The sequence below is a fragment of the Nannobrachium achirus genome (assembly GCF_963921795.1).
Source record: "Nannobrachium achirus genome assembly, chromosome: 17".
NCBI lineage: Eukaryota > Metazoa > Chordata > Actinopteri > Myctophiformes > Myctophidae > Nannobrachium > Nannobrachium achirus.
Genome location: NC_137824.1, coordinates 29,721,259 through 29,738,309, shown reverse-complemented (window position 1 = coordinate 29,738,309; position 17,051 = coordinate 29,721,259).

Below are 17,051 nucleotides of genomic sequence, written 5' to 3'. Positions count from 1 at the left end.
TGTCTGTCGTCATCATCATCCATCCATCCTACCTGGGTAGGAGGCTACCTGTTGTATTATGTCTTAGATATTATGTAGCCTACTGTACATCTTGGTTCAGTTGGCCTGCATGGGTGCTGTTTGTCTTGGGTTCAGTAGGCCGAGTCGGTAACCCATCCCTGGCAATTGCCGTGGTTTGGAAAGTTGTGTTCTCCATAGACAATGCATTAAAGCTGACCACTTTCTCAAAAACTGCTGTGAATTCAATCCAGCGCTGGCTGGTTGTTTATCAAGTTTAGTTATTTGTGTGTGTGTGTGTGTGTGTGTGTGTGTGTGTGTGTGTGTGTGTGTGTGTGTGTGTGTGTGTGTGTGTGTGTGTGTGTGTGTGTGTGTGTGTGTGTGTGTGTGTGAGTGAGTGAGTGAGTGAGTGAGATAGTAGGGTCTCAAACCAAGGTTCTGTGACCATCCTCTGGCAAGGATGGTTTGATGATTGATTTGACCTCTATGGACCCTTTATAAAAGATTTAGCCCCCATGTCCCTCGCAAAAATCCCAGCATTTTTTGCTAGAGGGCCAAATTCAAAATGGCGCCTGGCGCCTTCGTTAAAAATTAACTTTTGATCCAGATGACCGAGAATCATGTATGAAGACACTTTTTCATACAAGTCAACCATGAGGATTCCAAATCTTACCCCATTTTAATCATAAGACCTTGTTTAATTAGCATAATGCATGTTTAATTAGCATATATTATGCATAAGTAACAACTCAAAGCAAACATGTGGTCATTTTCTGTACTGTGTTATTCCAAGTACTTATTTTTACAACTATTATTATTCCTGCACATCTGACCACTACTGAAGCAGTAAATATTCCAATAAAGTGCTCTTTGTTCATGTAATAAGCTAGTATGTCCTAATTCTTTTTCTGTACATCAATTATTATGACTTTTAGACCACATGTTTGGAAAAGAAAAAAAATCTAATCTAACTTCTCACAGTTGATCCCAATGTAATTTGTCCTGTAGAATCAATTTCTATATTTTTGTATTGTGCATATTTAATGACACAATTTGCTTGTTTGAGCAAATTAGCGTAAATAAGCATAACAAATTTTGTCGGTACTATAGACCAATATATGTGGTATTAAGGGCACAACATCGGCCTAGTATTGTTATCAAATATGACATGTAGGTCTACGTGTGTGTGTGTGTGTGTGTGTGTGTGTGTGTGTGTGTGTGTGTGTGTGTGTGTGTGTGTGTGTGTGTGTGTGTGTGTGTGTGTGTGTGTGTGTGTGTGTGTGTGTGTGTGTGTGTGTGTTGATGAGCTACTGTATAATAAATTGTTCCTGCCTGCCATTGTCCTCTGGTTTGGGATAATCTATCTAGCTTAAGAAATTGTTTCAAGATATTTGCTTGCAGTTTAGACCTCTTCAAATATTTCTGCAAGCTATGTTTGACACAATGATACATCAATCTGTTAATTACAGTGAGGCTGGTCCACTGTGTGTAGTAGTATACATTGTAGTCTTTGTCCAGAAGTGCCACTGTAGATCACGCAGGGAACTGTCCAGCTGGTTCTCCAAATTGGTAGCAGCCAGAGCATAGACCTTTCTTCTGTCTATCCAGTGTCTCTTGTGACTGACTGGTAGAGACTGGGGTGTGGCTCCTGCTGTAATGGCTCAGTCTTCACTGTCCCCATCATCATCCACCACACTTGGCTTGTCTGATGTAGGCAAGGTCAGTCTAAACAAGGATGGTAATATTCTGCTTCCTCGAGGGCAATGGGGAATGGGTATCCAAAATGGCCAGAAAGGAGTCCTTGAACAAAGGCTTGTGTCACCAATTCCTCGTGAATATTATACAAAGTGTGATAGCTGCATTGGATTAGTCCATTTAGCCTGATGGCATATGCCATGCTCTATTTTTCTCCACCTCTTGCCAAAGGCTCCTCTGGTCTGAGGCTTGGTCTGAGGCACCAAGGCAAGGTTGGCAGATGTTTTATTCTCAGACAGACCACCCATTGAGTTGATCTGCTATTTCAACCTGGAGGCAGTAGATGCTTATTGGCCCATTTCCATTAGGTTAGGTAACATGGCACCTTATCTAGCACTACCAGTGGGATTCCCAATGCAGAGTCATTGCTCCCTGTATCCCACTCAGACTGCATGGACTCATTGGCTGAAATGGCCTTCAGGCCAGTAGGAAAGGGTGGCATCTTCTGAGATATAAACTGGTACAGTATGTCACCCTCTTCTCACTGGCATACAGCTCTTTCTCTGCCTCTTCCCAGAGAATCATTTCTAAGACAGTTCAGCTCTGATTCAGATTGATGTGTTTTGTGTCTGTAAAAATTACAAACCCCAAATAAATGATGTTTCTATTCAAAAGTTATGTTTTCACTCTACTGGATGGCCTCTTGAATTACTGCTATACCCGGAGAGCTCCCCGCTTTCTCTTGGGTGCAGACAACATTGTTATTGGTGTCCTGGATTGTGCCTCCAGGCTGCACGTTGGACAGGGTCTTCTCCTGAGTGCATTTCTGATAACAATTATAATATTGTGTGCCATAAATACCACTTATATTGGTTTAGCTTATTTACACTAATTTGATAAATAAGAAAATTATCTAATTAAATATGCACAATACAAAAATGTAGAAATCTACAGGACAAATTACTTTGGGATCAACTGAGAAAGGTTTGGTATGTGACCATTGTTTTCCAAGCATGTGGTCTAGAAGTCAAAGTCATAATAATTGATATACAGAAAAACAAATGTATGGACCTACTAGCTGATTACATGAACAAAGAGCACTTTATTGGAATATGTACTGCTTCAGTAGTGGTCAGATGTGCAGGAATAATAATATTTGTAAAAATAAGTACTTGGAATAACACAGAACAGAACATTACCAAGTGTTTACTTTGAGTTGTTATATATGCACAATATATGCTAATTAAACATGCGTTATGCTAATTAAACAAGGTCTTATGATTAAAATGGGGTAAGATTTGAAATCCTCATGGTTGACTTGTATGAAAAAGTGTCTTCATACATGATTCTCGGTCATCTGGATCAAAAGTTAATTTTTAACGAAGGCGCCAGGCGCCATTTTGAATTTGGCCCTCTAGCAAAAAATGCTGGGATTTTTGCGAGGGACATGGGGGCTAAATCTTTTATAAAGGGTCCATAGAGGTCAAATCAATCATCAAACCATCCTTGCCAGAGGATGGTCACAGAACCTTGGTTTGAGACCCTACTAAGAGTGACATAACGTGTGCATTTACTGTATGCTACGTATGCTAAAATGCCCTTTTAACAGGGAAGACAACAGTTTGTACCTGTTTTATCAAAGGAATGGAATTGTGCCTTTGCTTGTCCAAGTTTCAACCACAAGGTGGCAGTGCAAGTCTAATTTTCTCCCCAATGTCAGGTCAGCTAATGCAAGATCAAAGATACTTTCTGCAGCTGTACCTGTAAGATAAGAATGTCTCATGTTCAAGTTATTTTGACTGCATAACAACTGAGCATGGCAATCTAATACAGTAGTTATCATTCAATGTTATATGAGATACATAAAGGTTTCCTATGTAAATAAGCCAAAGGGCATTCTTGAATCTCCTTTTAGTTGACCCTGTACCAGTGAACTGTACTGTCATGGAACTGTACCTTTTCCTATGGAAACTTCTAATAAAGTATTCAATCAGTCAATCAATCAATCAGTACAAATTACCTGAAACATTAATTATGATGATGAGGTCCAGTGGATTGCAGTCGTTTTGTTTGTACAGTAATTGGGACACTTTCTTTGTCTTAGGAATATTACAGTGTTACAGTATAAGTGTGAGAGAGTCAGATCATTTGTAGTCCGAACGTTATCGCACCAACAGGAAGTGTCTTTTGGAAATAATTGTCACCTAATTACATGATGTGAAGTTAAAGTGGTGTGATCATTCATGACTTGTTCTGTCTTAAATACTGTAGATTTTTCACACTGATGAAGAACGCTTGGAGTACAACAATTTCACGGCCTGCAATGTCGACTATGTCGAGACTATACAAATACAACACAATGGAGTAGACAGTGGATATATACTGTATACAAAACATACATCAAAGTGCATACAGTGAAACAGCTGTGTTGGTGCATCCTGCAGATGGAGCGCAGGTGACAATAATGTGTCCTAGTTTATCATCTACGTGCAAAAGTAGATTAAAAAATACATGCAAACTCTTGGACAAATAAACTTAAAGGTGTTCGTGCATCAAGTCAAGTCAAAATGTATTATAGGCAGCCCAATATAAAAAAAACATGTATGTCCCAAAGGGATGTACATAAAACAAGCAATAATTAAAACAAAGTACTGCAATCCTTACAGTACATATACATTCGTACAAATCACACACAATCTGCTAAAAAAAAACAGTAATCACATTGGCTTACAGTAACTCGGAATTGTTCCAAAAGAGCATTCAATAAATAGTAGAGGCAGATAATTGGCATAAACTAAAGCAAGGAGAGTTTAATAATAATAATAATAATACGAATGATGATGATAATAATAAATGTATTCGGCTACTGAGGATGAGAGGGGTGTAAAGAGAGCTAATTTATTATCTCGGTTGGGGGGCTTTGTTTATTATTCAGACAGGTATATTTTTACGAAAATAAATATTTAGTACACTTGAAAGGCATTGTTATTTACTGTACATGTGAATGAAAGTGTTATACATTTAAGGTTCTTTGTCATATCAACATTTCTTGACTTCTTTTAAACTGTAATCTATTATTAAGGCCAACTTGTTTGCCCCTCCCTGTGTGCACTAGGGGGCAGCAGTGACCACAACTAAAATACAACATCAAGTTGAGGAGATTGTTCTGTAGGCATTGATAAAACCTCAATAGTATTTTATTTCCTTTTTTAAATAGAAGTAATGTTTTACATTGATGTCTAATCAGTTAACAACTACCTCACTTCATTGTATCGTATGCTATACAAATTAAATCATTGTTAGTCTTTATATTTGTCATATTCAGAGAAACGGCCTATAGGATATTTGCCTTTCTTTGGTTAATATAGGCCGTTGTTATCTTGTGTTAATATCACAAACTTTTACATGCACTTTACTGTACTTGACAACTACTGTTGTCATGGAAAAAAAAACATTTCATATTATATTGTTAAGAGTTCATGCAGAAGTTGAATGCTGGATGAAATTAATCACTTTTGATATCTGATACTGCAATGATTTATGAAATGGCTCTATCAATTTGCAAGTAACAGAAATGTTGGATTCTCTGTCAAATTAGTCTGTGTAACTTCTCAGGAGTTTTTTATTTAATTATTTTCCTCATGCTTCTGACATACAGTCTTTCAGTACGCCTATGGAGAATTCTAAATAGGCGTTTCTACATTATGTATTGAAGTTCTGTTAAGATGATGTGCATCGGAGCAAACAGTGGCTAACGGAGTATGTTGTCAGTCTAACTTATGCATGTTATTCAAATGAGGCCCATGCATTCGGTGTTTTCTAAGTGGCAACTTGTTCAAGTTCCGCCCCATTTCTCCTCCACTGGGAGAAGAAAAGGTCTCTTGGAAATATATTGTTTAGGATGTATGTCTTATATTTTAGAATATTATGAATGTTTAAATGTTTTGAGAATGCTCTCTTTTGCCATCCGAATGGAAGCACTTACTTTACCCCTGCAAAAGCACATTGTCGCCATTGTTAAAGGCTACTGTTCTATAGGCAGTTAGGGTATATACAACCAAACATGCACCACAGTATTTAACATGAACATGGAAAGCAGACCTTCTCAAACCCAGCTGGCAGCAAATATCAGGTCAGAGCATTGAAAGGCAAAATCAAAAACACATTGTTTTCTTTGTTTGTCAGAGTGCCACCCCCCACTAGTAAAAACAGTTTAATATAAAAGTTGCCACAAACGTTATTGCCTCATAGCCTACCCTCTCTGAACAATGTCAAACTTTCTTCCCCACCTTTCTCCAATGTGCCATCCTATTGCTAGACAGAACTAAGAAATAAGCCAAGACACACACAGACAAGTAAAGTCAAGTTTGTTTATTTATAAGATGAACCTTATATTAGGACAGCACAAAAAAGTCAAGCTAAGCAGCCTCTTTGAATTCTTCAATATACAAATTAGTAATACCGTCATACTACTTCAGTGCATCATTAGAAAAAAAACTTCATTCATTGTATTCGCCTGGGTGCCAGTGTTAAGACAGACGAGTCCATCCTGCTGGGCTTCTTGTGTCGGCATTCAGCACAACAGAACCAGTGCCGATGCTGTGTAGCTTATAGTATTTCTGTATATCAAGACCTAGCCGTATGGCTCCCAGAGGGTATCATAACACTTATTTTCAATGTAGCACTATCATTTAAATTGCCAATTAAGATGGGATGAACATATAAATAAAACAGGACCTAATAGCGCTTTATAAAATATATTTCAGACCGAGTGTAATAACATTGCACAGTAAATCCAACCATCCTTATCCCTGGATCATGTTGTCTCCGCAAGCTTTAATTCAGCACTACAGTCAGGTGCTTGTCGCTGTTTCCTTATTTTTCATTGCCTCAGTAATAAAGTAATATATCTCATTCCGGTTTATTTGAGAACTTTGTTGTCCATAAAAGGACTATAGGAAAATAGGTAGATATAATTCAAGTATATAGCAGCAGGGTGTTTTTTTCTAACATTTCCACCACTTAGACTGAGGTACTGATCAACAACAGAAACACTGTCCAGTCAAATTCCACTCCACTCAGATGCGTTTATTAAATGATGTACTACTGTATGTAGCTATGTTACAAAACACATGAAGATATGATTCAATCCTAGACTGAAATAAACTAATTATAAAACTTGGGATCAAAAGGTTTGTGCCTGTTTGTGGCTGTTTGTATGAAAGCACCCATGCACGCAGGTGTGTGAAGTTGTAGTACTAAAATTACACATGACTGTCAGTATGACTATATATCTCTGTCTCAACACTAGACTCTTTTGCGTGGTTTACTGTGCATCGTATCTCCCACTAGCATGATAGAAGATACAATGGACTGAGCACCAGTATTATGGCACTGTATATTCGATTTTTATGATGATGATTTACTATTGTTTACAGGTTATCCTCTTTATCACCTACTACGTGTACATTTAAATTCATATAATTTTTAGATCATACGATCATCTAGTGTGTGTGTGTGTGTGTGTGTGTGTGTGTGTGTGTGTGTGTGTGTGTGTGTGTGTGTGTGTGTGTGTGTGTGTGTGTGTGTGTGTGTGTGTGTGTGTGTGTGTGTGTGTGTGTGTGTGTGTGTGTGTGTGTGTGCGTGCGTGCGTGCGTGCGTGCGTGCGTGCGTGCGTGCGTGCGTGCGTGCGTGCGTGCGTGCGTGCGTGCGTGCGTGCGAGAGCAGTCTGATTTAAAGCAGGAGGAGCTCTACATGCCTGTAAAGAGGCCGTAAGACCTACATTTTAGTTTAAGGCAACCTTGACAAGTATCCTTAAGGATAGTCCAATCAGAGGAGGAGGGAGATGGCACATAAAGTAATTAAAACCAGCCCCACCTTTACCAGCTGCAAAATGAAAGTGATGAAAACATTAATGCATTAATAATTACAATCCAATATGACTGTGAAATTGGCTATTCTGCATAATGACTACTTTTACATTTTGTACTGTAACTATATTTTGAAGACAGTACGGTACCTTACTACTTTTTAACACAGGACTTTTGCTTGTAACAGGGTATTTCTGAATTTTTTGTATTGTTATTTTTTACTTAAATAAAAATAAATAGGATGGCTTCTTCCACTACTGCAAATGATGTCAAATACTGGTTGGTGACCTGCACAAAAAGATAAAAATCGACATTTCCAGATGAACTGTAGACCCAGCCCTGGTAAAAAGAATAAAAATATAACACAATACAGCATCGTAACATTCATCCCAGGTAATAATCAATGCATTATATTTTTTGAAGACTTGTACAATGTTGAGCTGGGATCTCAGAACAAAACATTAAACACTATTGATCTGGTGGAATGGATTAGAGAAATATATAACAGCTCAGATATTCTATTAAGTTGTAAATTATGTTTTTGAAGATACTTCACAACTTTACAAGTACTTAACTTTCTGAAGGAAGGCAAACAAAAAAAAAGTTACTTAGTTCTTATGTATCTTGTACACAAGATGTAACAATAAAGTACAACCTTGAACAATCAGAGCAGAATATTTCAAGGCAGTGTATACTTTAGTGAACATACAAGTATGCACCAACCTTTGCAAGATCACTGTTGGTGTTGGGCAGAATCTTTGTATTTCCATATTTCAATTTGTTTGTTTTGTTTTCTCAAATATGAATGACCTATTTTATACTTCCTTGTGTGACAGTGTAACACAAAACTAGCAAAACAATTGCCGACGTACATGCTCACAACATGTTGTGATGGATTGTGACCTTGTAGGTAAGTCATTTTTGGAAAAAAGAAACACTACCTAAAATGACAGGGTCCCCAGTTTTAAAGTGATTACGTCTGTCTGACTTATTTAACCTATGAACATGTTTAAAAAGTATTAACAAAAACTGTAATTAATATACAGTATTCGATCCATTGAAACAGGTTCTTTTTGGCATTTCCCGAAATCTTGTTTGTAAACTCAAGATTTCCAACAATATGTTGTTGTTTATTTACATACTGTAGAAGCATAAGCCACCATGTCTCACACTGATAACCTTGAACCACCATGTAAAAACACACTGTTCTACAACTTAAGAATTTGTCATCTCTATCAACAAAGTCAATTTGCTAAAAGTGTGTCCACTTTGCCAATTCTGTATCTTTATCAACAGAGGACATGCACAACAAAAAGCACAAAGACACTTGGCAGATTAGAATATTAAGCTGGTGTGACTGTGAAAAGCATGTACAGTAGGATAATACAGCGCATAAGCCGCGATCGGTATTATCCTATTTATAGCATGATACGCAGTGGGCCAGCGGTTCTAGCCCATGAGAATTAACTCAAGGCACTTTAGCAAGCGCTTCAAACAGCCAAACTGTGTTGGCACTGAGCAGTTTAGTAACAAAGTACATTGCGGTGGAACAGCACACCATCTTTAATTACACGAGAGCTCTTGGGGATTGCAGAAGACCGACTGCAGTATTGTAAACATATTTATAACTTAATAGTTTGGCCGCTTGCTAATGTTGCACCGTGGCGGTTTTATACTCTTATGCCCATGTTTATAAAGCCTGTCAGGTTGATTAGTATCCTGGCTATTATTCTTTTTTACTCTCATGAAGAGCAGGTGTGGGGGAAGACAATATTGCACCTGTACAGTCTTCAAACTTTTTGTTTAACTTCTCTAACCCCCCCCCCCCCCCCCCCCCCCCCCCCCTCCCAAAAAAAGAGAGAAGAAAGGGCCCCTCCCTCCCTCCAAGAAGAATCCATGCAGAGGTCTGATACAATATTGATGACCCTCCTCTCTCTCCTGGCGACCCCCGTTTGGTCCCTCTCATGTTTTATCAACTATTCATGAAGTGCTGCGTCCCCTTCCCCTTGGCCACCTCCCTTTAGATCCCATAATGCATCTGTAATGTTCTCTCAGCTCGGAACCCAGATGAAGGAAGGAAGGGGGAATGATGGGTGAAGAGGTCTCTCTTGGGGGTGTTGAAAGACCTGCCCAGAATACAGCATTTTTGCCACAGTAAATGTAATTTCTAATCAGATGCATATTTCTCTTTCTTTTTCTCTTTCCCAGTTAGATAACTTTCTTTCTTCATGCGTAAATTAGCAGGATCCTCTGAGTCTTCTTGTTTTGTTTCCCCACAATGAACCATAAAGAACCCGTCTGTCTTCCACTGGTCCTACTTTCCTTTCACTTTCTCTTTCGTTCTCTTCTCTCTCTTTCTCTCATGGCCTCTCTCTCTTTCTCTCTATCCTGATCTCTCCCCCGTTGTTTTTTTATTTATCACCAATGTTACTACCTGTCACCTCCCTGCTCCTCATCTGTCCCCAGCCTCCGCTACATCTCTCATATCACCTGTTCTTCCCCTTAACCTCCTTCTTTTCTCACAGCTAGTGACACACACCACCTCCCTTACTCCCCCATCTCCCTCTCTCTCAATCGCTCTCTCTCTCTCTCTCTCTCCCTCTCTCTCCATCACCTCCTTCGGCTCTCTCCCTCCCACCTCTCATTAACACTCCGCCCTGATAGATGTTGAGGGGAGGCCCAATGCTCTCCAGGTCTCTCACCCCCCCGTTCGAGCCCCTGTTGCTCCACACGGGAAACCCCTCACCTCGCAGCAGGGGTGGCAGTCAAAGTGGCCTGTCCAAATTCCCCTCGGAGCAGCGCCATCTGCCACCCCATCCCTCCACCGCCAGGCCCTGGTGTCTCTCAGCACAGCTGGGATAGGGAGGTGAAGATAGGGAGGCAGCGGAAGGCCCTCTGCTGTCTGGACACAGAGCCACACAGGGGAAGCGCAGTACGGAAGAGTGAGGTTTCCTCTTCTCAAGTTTTACAGACAAAGCTTACCATAAACTTGCATTTAGCTGATAATGTGTTTTTGTGCACTTCATTCAGCGTGGTTTAGTTCATTTGTTTGTGGGGAGTCCAACATGATTTCAGAAGCTTTGCTCAGTGGGCCTTAATGAGCTTAGGATTAATTGACGCAGTAGCACAAGTATTTTCCTTTAATGCGACTGATTAATTGTTGATTCATGTTTTGACACTTTTATTGTATATTTCATCAGAAAAGTACCATGCCTGTATTCATGAATATATCTCTACTGCTCAGTATGCCAGTCTTCTACTGTTTGACACCAACTGGGGTTAAGTGCCATGCTCAAAGGCATGTGAATTTCCCCATCATGTGAATTGTCCACTCAGGCCAGGAATTTAAGCTGACAACTTTAAAGTTACAAGCATGCTTTTTAATCAGGTTGTCAAGCCTGATTCTATGAAGAGACCGATTTCTAGTCACCAAAGGTGCGTTCAAAAATGTCCATCATGGTTACCGTGGGCGCACTAATGTATTAGTTTGTATTGGCCAGTGCACTCGGGGTGCCCAGTGCTGTATATTAGGCATCCTTTTTTGGCTAGTCGTGCCTAGTCACCGCAAGAAAATGCTAATTTCTTGGCGTCATCAGCAAGAACGAGGGTTTCCGAGTGGAAACGTTGTGGAAACGTAACGTTGTATTCTTTACTTTCTTAAACACTCTCAAACTTCTTTTTTGTGGCACGGAATTTACTTTTAAGATATTTTAGAATAGTATTTAGTTGTTTGAATGTCATATGTGTGGTCAATTCACTATGACAGAGCTTATTTAAATATATCGCCACAGGAAAATCTTGATAGTCCGAGGTCCCATTAGTCTGAGTAAGTTTAGGGTTAGCGTCAGCAGGTTAGCCTCGGACTATGGGACATCGATACTTTTGTACTTTTACTCAAGTAAATTTGTATGGAAATGCACACAGACAAAGCGCACACACTACAATACATACACACACAGACAGCAGGAGCCATAACTTTATTATTCTTTGTTATGCTAAAGAATACAACACGTGCAACCTGATTATATAATGACTATTGTCATTTCTAGTTTAACTTTTAGGTTACCACCACCTTCACCAGAATATTTCATTTCCAGGCTTGGGCTGAGTGTGGCTGATATCTCGGCTATTATTTGACTTCTGTGACAACAATTATGCAGCCGATATTTACGGATTTTTTAACAACTTTCAAGCCCATGTCATTATGGGCAAATAACATTTGCTAAACACTGCCCTGGGCCCCTAAAGCCGTTGTCAAGGCACACGTTGTCTTTTTTAGCCATGCCTATTCTAGGCCTGACTGTGACGTTGCTTATACTGTATGATGTAGTGTCCGACCGATAGACTTTTTTCTTAACCGATACGATACAAGAGAGGGGGGGCTGTAGCAACTCATAATGTAATAACGTCTCATAATGTAATAAGGGCTCATAATGTAATAATTAAAATGTAATAAAAAATCATAATGTAATAATCAGCTCATAATGTAATAAAAAAACGAGCGCATAACGTAATAATGGATTTTTCAATAATGTAATAATGTAATAATGTGTTACATTAAGAACCTCCACATAGGAAGCTCATAATGTAATACAACTTCATAATGTAATAATGTATTTTTTATTACATTATGAGCTGATTATTACATTATGAGCTTTTATTACATTTTAATTATTACATTATGCACTTGTTTTTTATTACATTATGAGCTGATTATTACATTTTGAGTTTTTATTACATGTTTTTTACATTATGAGCCCTTATTACATTATGAGTTGCTACACACCCTGCCAACTTTGTTGATGAAGAATGGAGCAATTATCTGCTAAACATGCAGCAAATGAATGTGAAATATGGGGATCATTTAGCTGTACAAAGAGCATCCACAATGTTCAACATACAGTTCGTGGTTGTATCGACACTGGGTGTTGATGCAACATCGATAATATCCCCATGTGGTCAGTATGACGACAGTCTGCCATTGCTAGTTCTGGGCCACTTTGCCGAAGGTCATGGGGACCATTATGTAAGCCTTGATGGACCAGTCACACACTTGATTCAAAGAGTCCAGGAAGCAGAGGAGAGCGCACCACTTCGATCTGTCCTTCACTCTGGTCCTAAGTCTAGCCCTCACTCTGGCCTTGACTCGGTCCCTCACTCTGGCCCAGGGCCGGATTTATAATAGGGCTTGACGTGCTGAAGCACAGGACCAGGGCCGGTTCCTGGCATAAGCAATAAAAGCTGTCGCTTAGGGCCACAACCACTAAGGGGGCCACATCACAGGGAGAAGATGGGGCCATGTCCCTGCTGCAATCGGACAGACAGGCATTACTTTCTCAATTCACCTGTGCTCAGATACTTTGTTTTTGTTCTGGAGTTGTTTTTTAACTATAGAGAGGGGAGAAGGGAACAGCCCATGCCATAATGATGACATCGTAGCGTGATACACACGTAACAATGTGTTCTTATCAACTCACCAAACTGTCATCATATTCAGAAGATCACAATCTGTATCCTTGATTTATTAGACGTCATACAGGAAAAAAACAAGTTACATCATGTTCATCTGAGAAGCGTCAAGGATACAAACACAACATAGTCTTGCGACTTATTTCCATTGTGGACCCTGAAATATTTATTCTTGTTAGTTTTTTTTCTCCCACTGCTTGTTGGTGCTTTCATTAAAAGTACAGCTGAAGTTTTTACTAGTCGCTGCTCGTTTATACGTCTAATTTAAAATGTATGAATATCTCTGCGTTAAACAACTTCGACACTTGAAGAAAACTCAAGGAAGGAAGGTCCTGTTCGTTCAAAACAAAGCACTCTGTAGTTAATAGTATCTCAAATGAGAATTGCCAGATTTCAAATAGTTTGCATCACTGGGAATAAGAAGAAGTAGAATTCATTTAGACACTTCAGCTTAGAGTTGAACATATGACGTTTATTGAAGTATCGTAACGTTTATGCAATGATATTGCATGGGGTTTGGCAGATGGGCTCTGCTCTGATGATATACAGATTTATCTGTGTAAACGTAACATGACACAGAATCTGCTATCTCAGACCCCCAGAGCAGAGCATAAATACAGTACAACAACATACATCACTACATCATTGAATGTACAATCTTAATATCAAACATAACAACTCCAGTGTAGTAACACATGTAGAATAACCATGGAATGAGCCAACCTCCTATCAACATGAAATTAAAGCCACGGGAGGAGGCCGGGGAGGAGGAGGAATTTTCCGACGCTGACAAGCACGACCTGCTTTGACAGCTGCTCGAAAAGAATGAGCGGTGAGCTGAAGCTGCTTAAAAAGACCGCCCGAGTTACCCTGGGAAAGGGGGGTGTGTGAGAAGTAGCTAGTGGCGAATGAGAGAGAATGAACTTAGTACGTGATTGACTGGAGGCGTATGTGTGAATGAACTGTTAGCGAATGAAAAGGGGGGGGGGGTCCGGGGTATATCTAGGACTCTAACTTCCGTGTCCCAATGAACTACGCTGCGCTAGATTAGATTGCATCACTGGAAGTTTGCATGAAGAAGAAGTAGAAGGGATGAGATGTTTGACCTTTTCAGTAATGAAGATAAGTCACTGATGACCCCTGGTAATGTTACTACTGACCAGTCTGCCGCAGCAGCGTTATACGTCATTGCTTTGGCCCCGCTTAGCCGAGCTCGGACCTACTCTAGAGTGGATACTTTATACTAGCCTGATTTCAGACTCTGCGCTGGAGCTTGAGTCTGAAGTTGTCCCTATTCTATTTGATTTAAAAGGGGAGGGGATTTAAAATTTGAAATTCCCAATCACAAGAGATCTGGTGGGAGGGGTTGTGTTTGACTTGTGTACACAAAACATTCCCCCTCCCCCTGTATGACAGGAATCAAGTTGTTGTCTTTGATGTTTCATTGATTAGAGTGAAGCAATAACAAGCTATTTACACTTGTATGGCTCAATCAATGACTCTAGTTCAGAACCCCTTTGAAGTTCAAAGGGAGCAATTAACTCATTCCCTGCCAGGCCCGATAGTCCCGAGATTATTCCAATGTCTTTCCCCGCCAGGCCCGATAGTCCCGAGAATTAAAAAAAAAAAAAAAAAATCAAAACATTTTTTTTTTTCAAACATTTTTTTTACCCCAAAAAATGGAGTAGGCATGATAGCAATCGCGAAATTGCATGTTTAACCCCCATAGCAACCCCATCTTTCAAGCATGGCAGCCATTTTGGCAGCCATCTTTGTTAAACATAGTGGCTGTTATCTCATGAATGCCTGAACGGATTTCCATTCGGATTTTTTTGTTTGAAAGCTGTGAGCAATGTGGACACACGTGGTGCATTATCTAGGCATGGGTGTGCATGATCCGTGCACACCCAATTACATGGAAGTCTATGGAGACGAATGGCAGGTGGGAGTACGGAGGTATGTTAAAATGGCGGTCAATGTGTTAAGAGCTCTGGTGAACCACCCCTCCCTCCACTGTTTCTGTTGATTTTCAAAGTTAGACGCACCCCTCCTCCGTCTTGCACCAAGACACCGATAGAAAGAGACGCGTCATATGACAAAACCAGACCAAGTGAAGCAGTCCACTCAGAGAGTGGGCGGGTCTATTGGCTGGAGCCAGGCAAACTTTATACTACCACGTTTTGTACCACTTTCATGCACACCACTCTACCCAGTTCCTTGTAGTGGAATACCTGGAACAAGTGCATGGGGTCGGGTCGGGTGGGGTGGAGTGGGGTGGTGCCATGCCAAATATAATATAATAATAATAATCTGTTTATTTTAGGTGGGGGCCACCTAAAATAATCTTGCATAGGGCCACCCGAGTCCTAGAACCGGCACTGCACAGGGCATCAACAACCACAGGGGGGCACCAGAGGATCAACTGTAAAAAAAAGATATTCACATGAGCTAAGCTAAGCTAAGCTAACCTAACGTTGCTGTCTGTAATGACTGGTTACACTTAAGGGTTTTGAAGAAACGTTAGGTGGATACTAGTATGCACAACTCTAAAAGAACTGGTGCACTATTGTGTTGGAGCGCCTCAGTGCGGCTGCAGAGTTAAGGTGCTATCTATCCCTGATTGATTGATTGATTAATTGATTGATTGATTGATTGATTGATTGATTGATTGATTGAAAACTGTCAAACTAGGTCCAAGCACAGGGCACCATGAAGGGTAAATCCTGCCCTGCTCTGGCCCTCACTCTCGCAGTAAGGCCCTCACTCTGGCCCTGACCCGGTACCTCACTCTGGCCCTAGGTCTGGACAGATCGAAGTGGTGCGCTCTTTGAATCAAGTATGTGACTGGTCCATCAAGGCTTACATAATGGTCCCCATGACCTTCGGCAAAGTGGCCCAGAACTAGCAATCATAATGACCACATTGGGATATTATCGATTTGCATCAACACCCAGTGTCGATACAATCACAAACTGTATGTTGAACATTGTGGATGCTCTTTGTACAGCTAAATGATCCCCATATTTCACCTTCATTTGCTGCATGTTTAGCAGATAATTGCTCCATTCTTCATCAACAAAGTTGGCAGGGTGTGTAGCAACTCATAATGTAATAAGGGCTCATAATGTAATAAAAACATGTAATAAAAACTCAAAATGTAATAATCAGCTCATAATGTAATAAAAATAAGTGCATAATGTAATAATTAAAATGTAATAAAAGCTCATAATGTAATAATCAGCTCATAATGTAATAAAAAAGACATTATTACATTATGAAGTTGTATTACATTATGAGCCTCCTATGTGGAGGTTCTTAATGTAACACATTATTACATTATTACATTATTGAAAAATCCATTATTACGTTATGCGCTCGTTTTTTTATTACATTATGAGCTGATTATTACATTATGAGTTTTTATTACATTTTTCTTATTACATTATGAGCCCTTATTACATTATGAGCCGTTATTACATTATGAGTTGCTACAGGGGCCCATCACCGATACCGATACGATACCGATATAAAATATTTTTGAAAAAAAAAAAAAATAATGACCAAAAAAAAAAAAAGTTTTTGAAAAAAAAGAAGTTTTGAAGAAAAAAAAGGATTTGGGGGGGGGGAAAAAAAAGAAAAATTGAAAAAAAAAATGTTTTTTGAAAAAGAAAAATGGGGGAAACTCGGGAAACTTGGGCGGGGGCAGCAAATGAGTTATTATTATTGTTATTATATTTTTACACACAATCCAGGAGCATTGACAGGCCTGACATTGACAGGCCTGACAAGGCTCGGCTGACACAAAACACACTACGTTGTCAATTCACCATACAGTAAAGGAGGAGGGGAGCGCACTTTTTATGATCTATATACCAGTTCGCTTGTTTCTCTCGCATAAATCTGGCAACACTCTTCTTTCCACTGTCCACAGTGTTTTGTTTTATATACCAGTTTGCTTGTTTCTCTCCCATAAGTCTGGCAACACGCTTCCTTCCTCCTCTCTCCACTGTCGTGTCCACA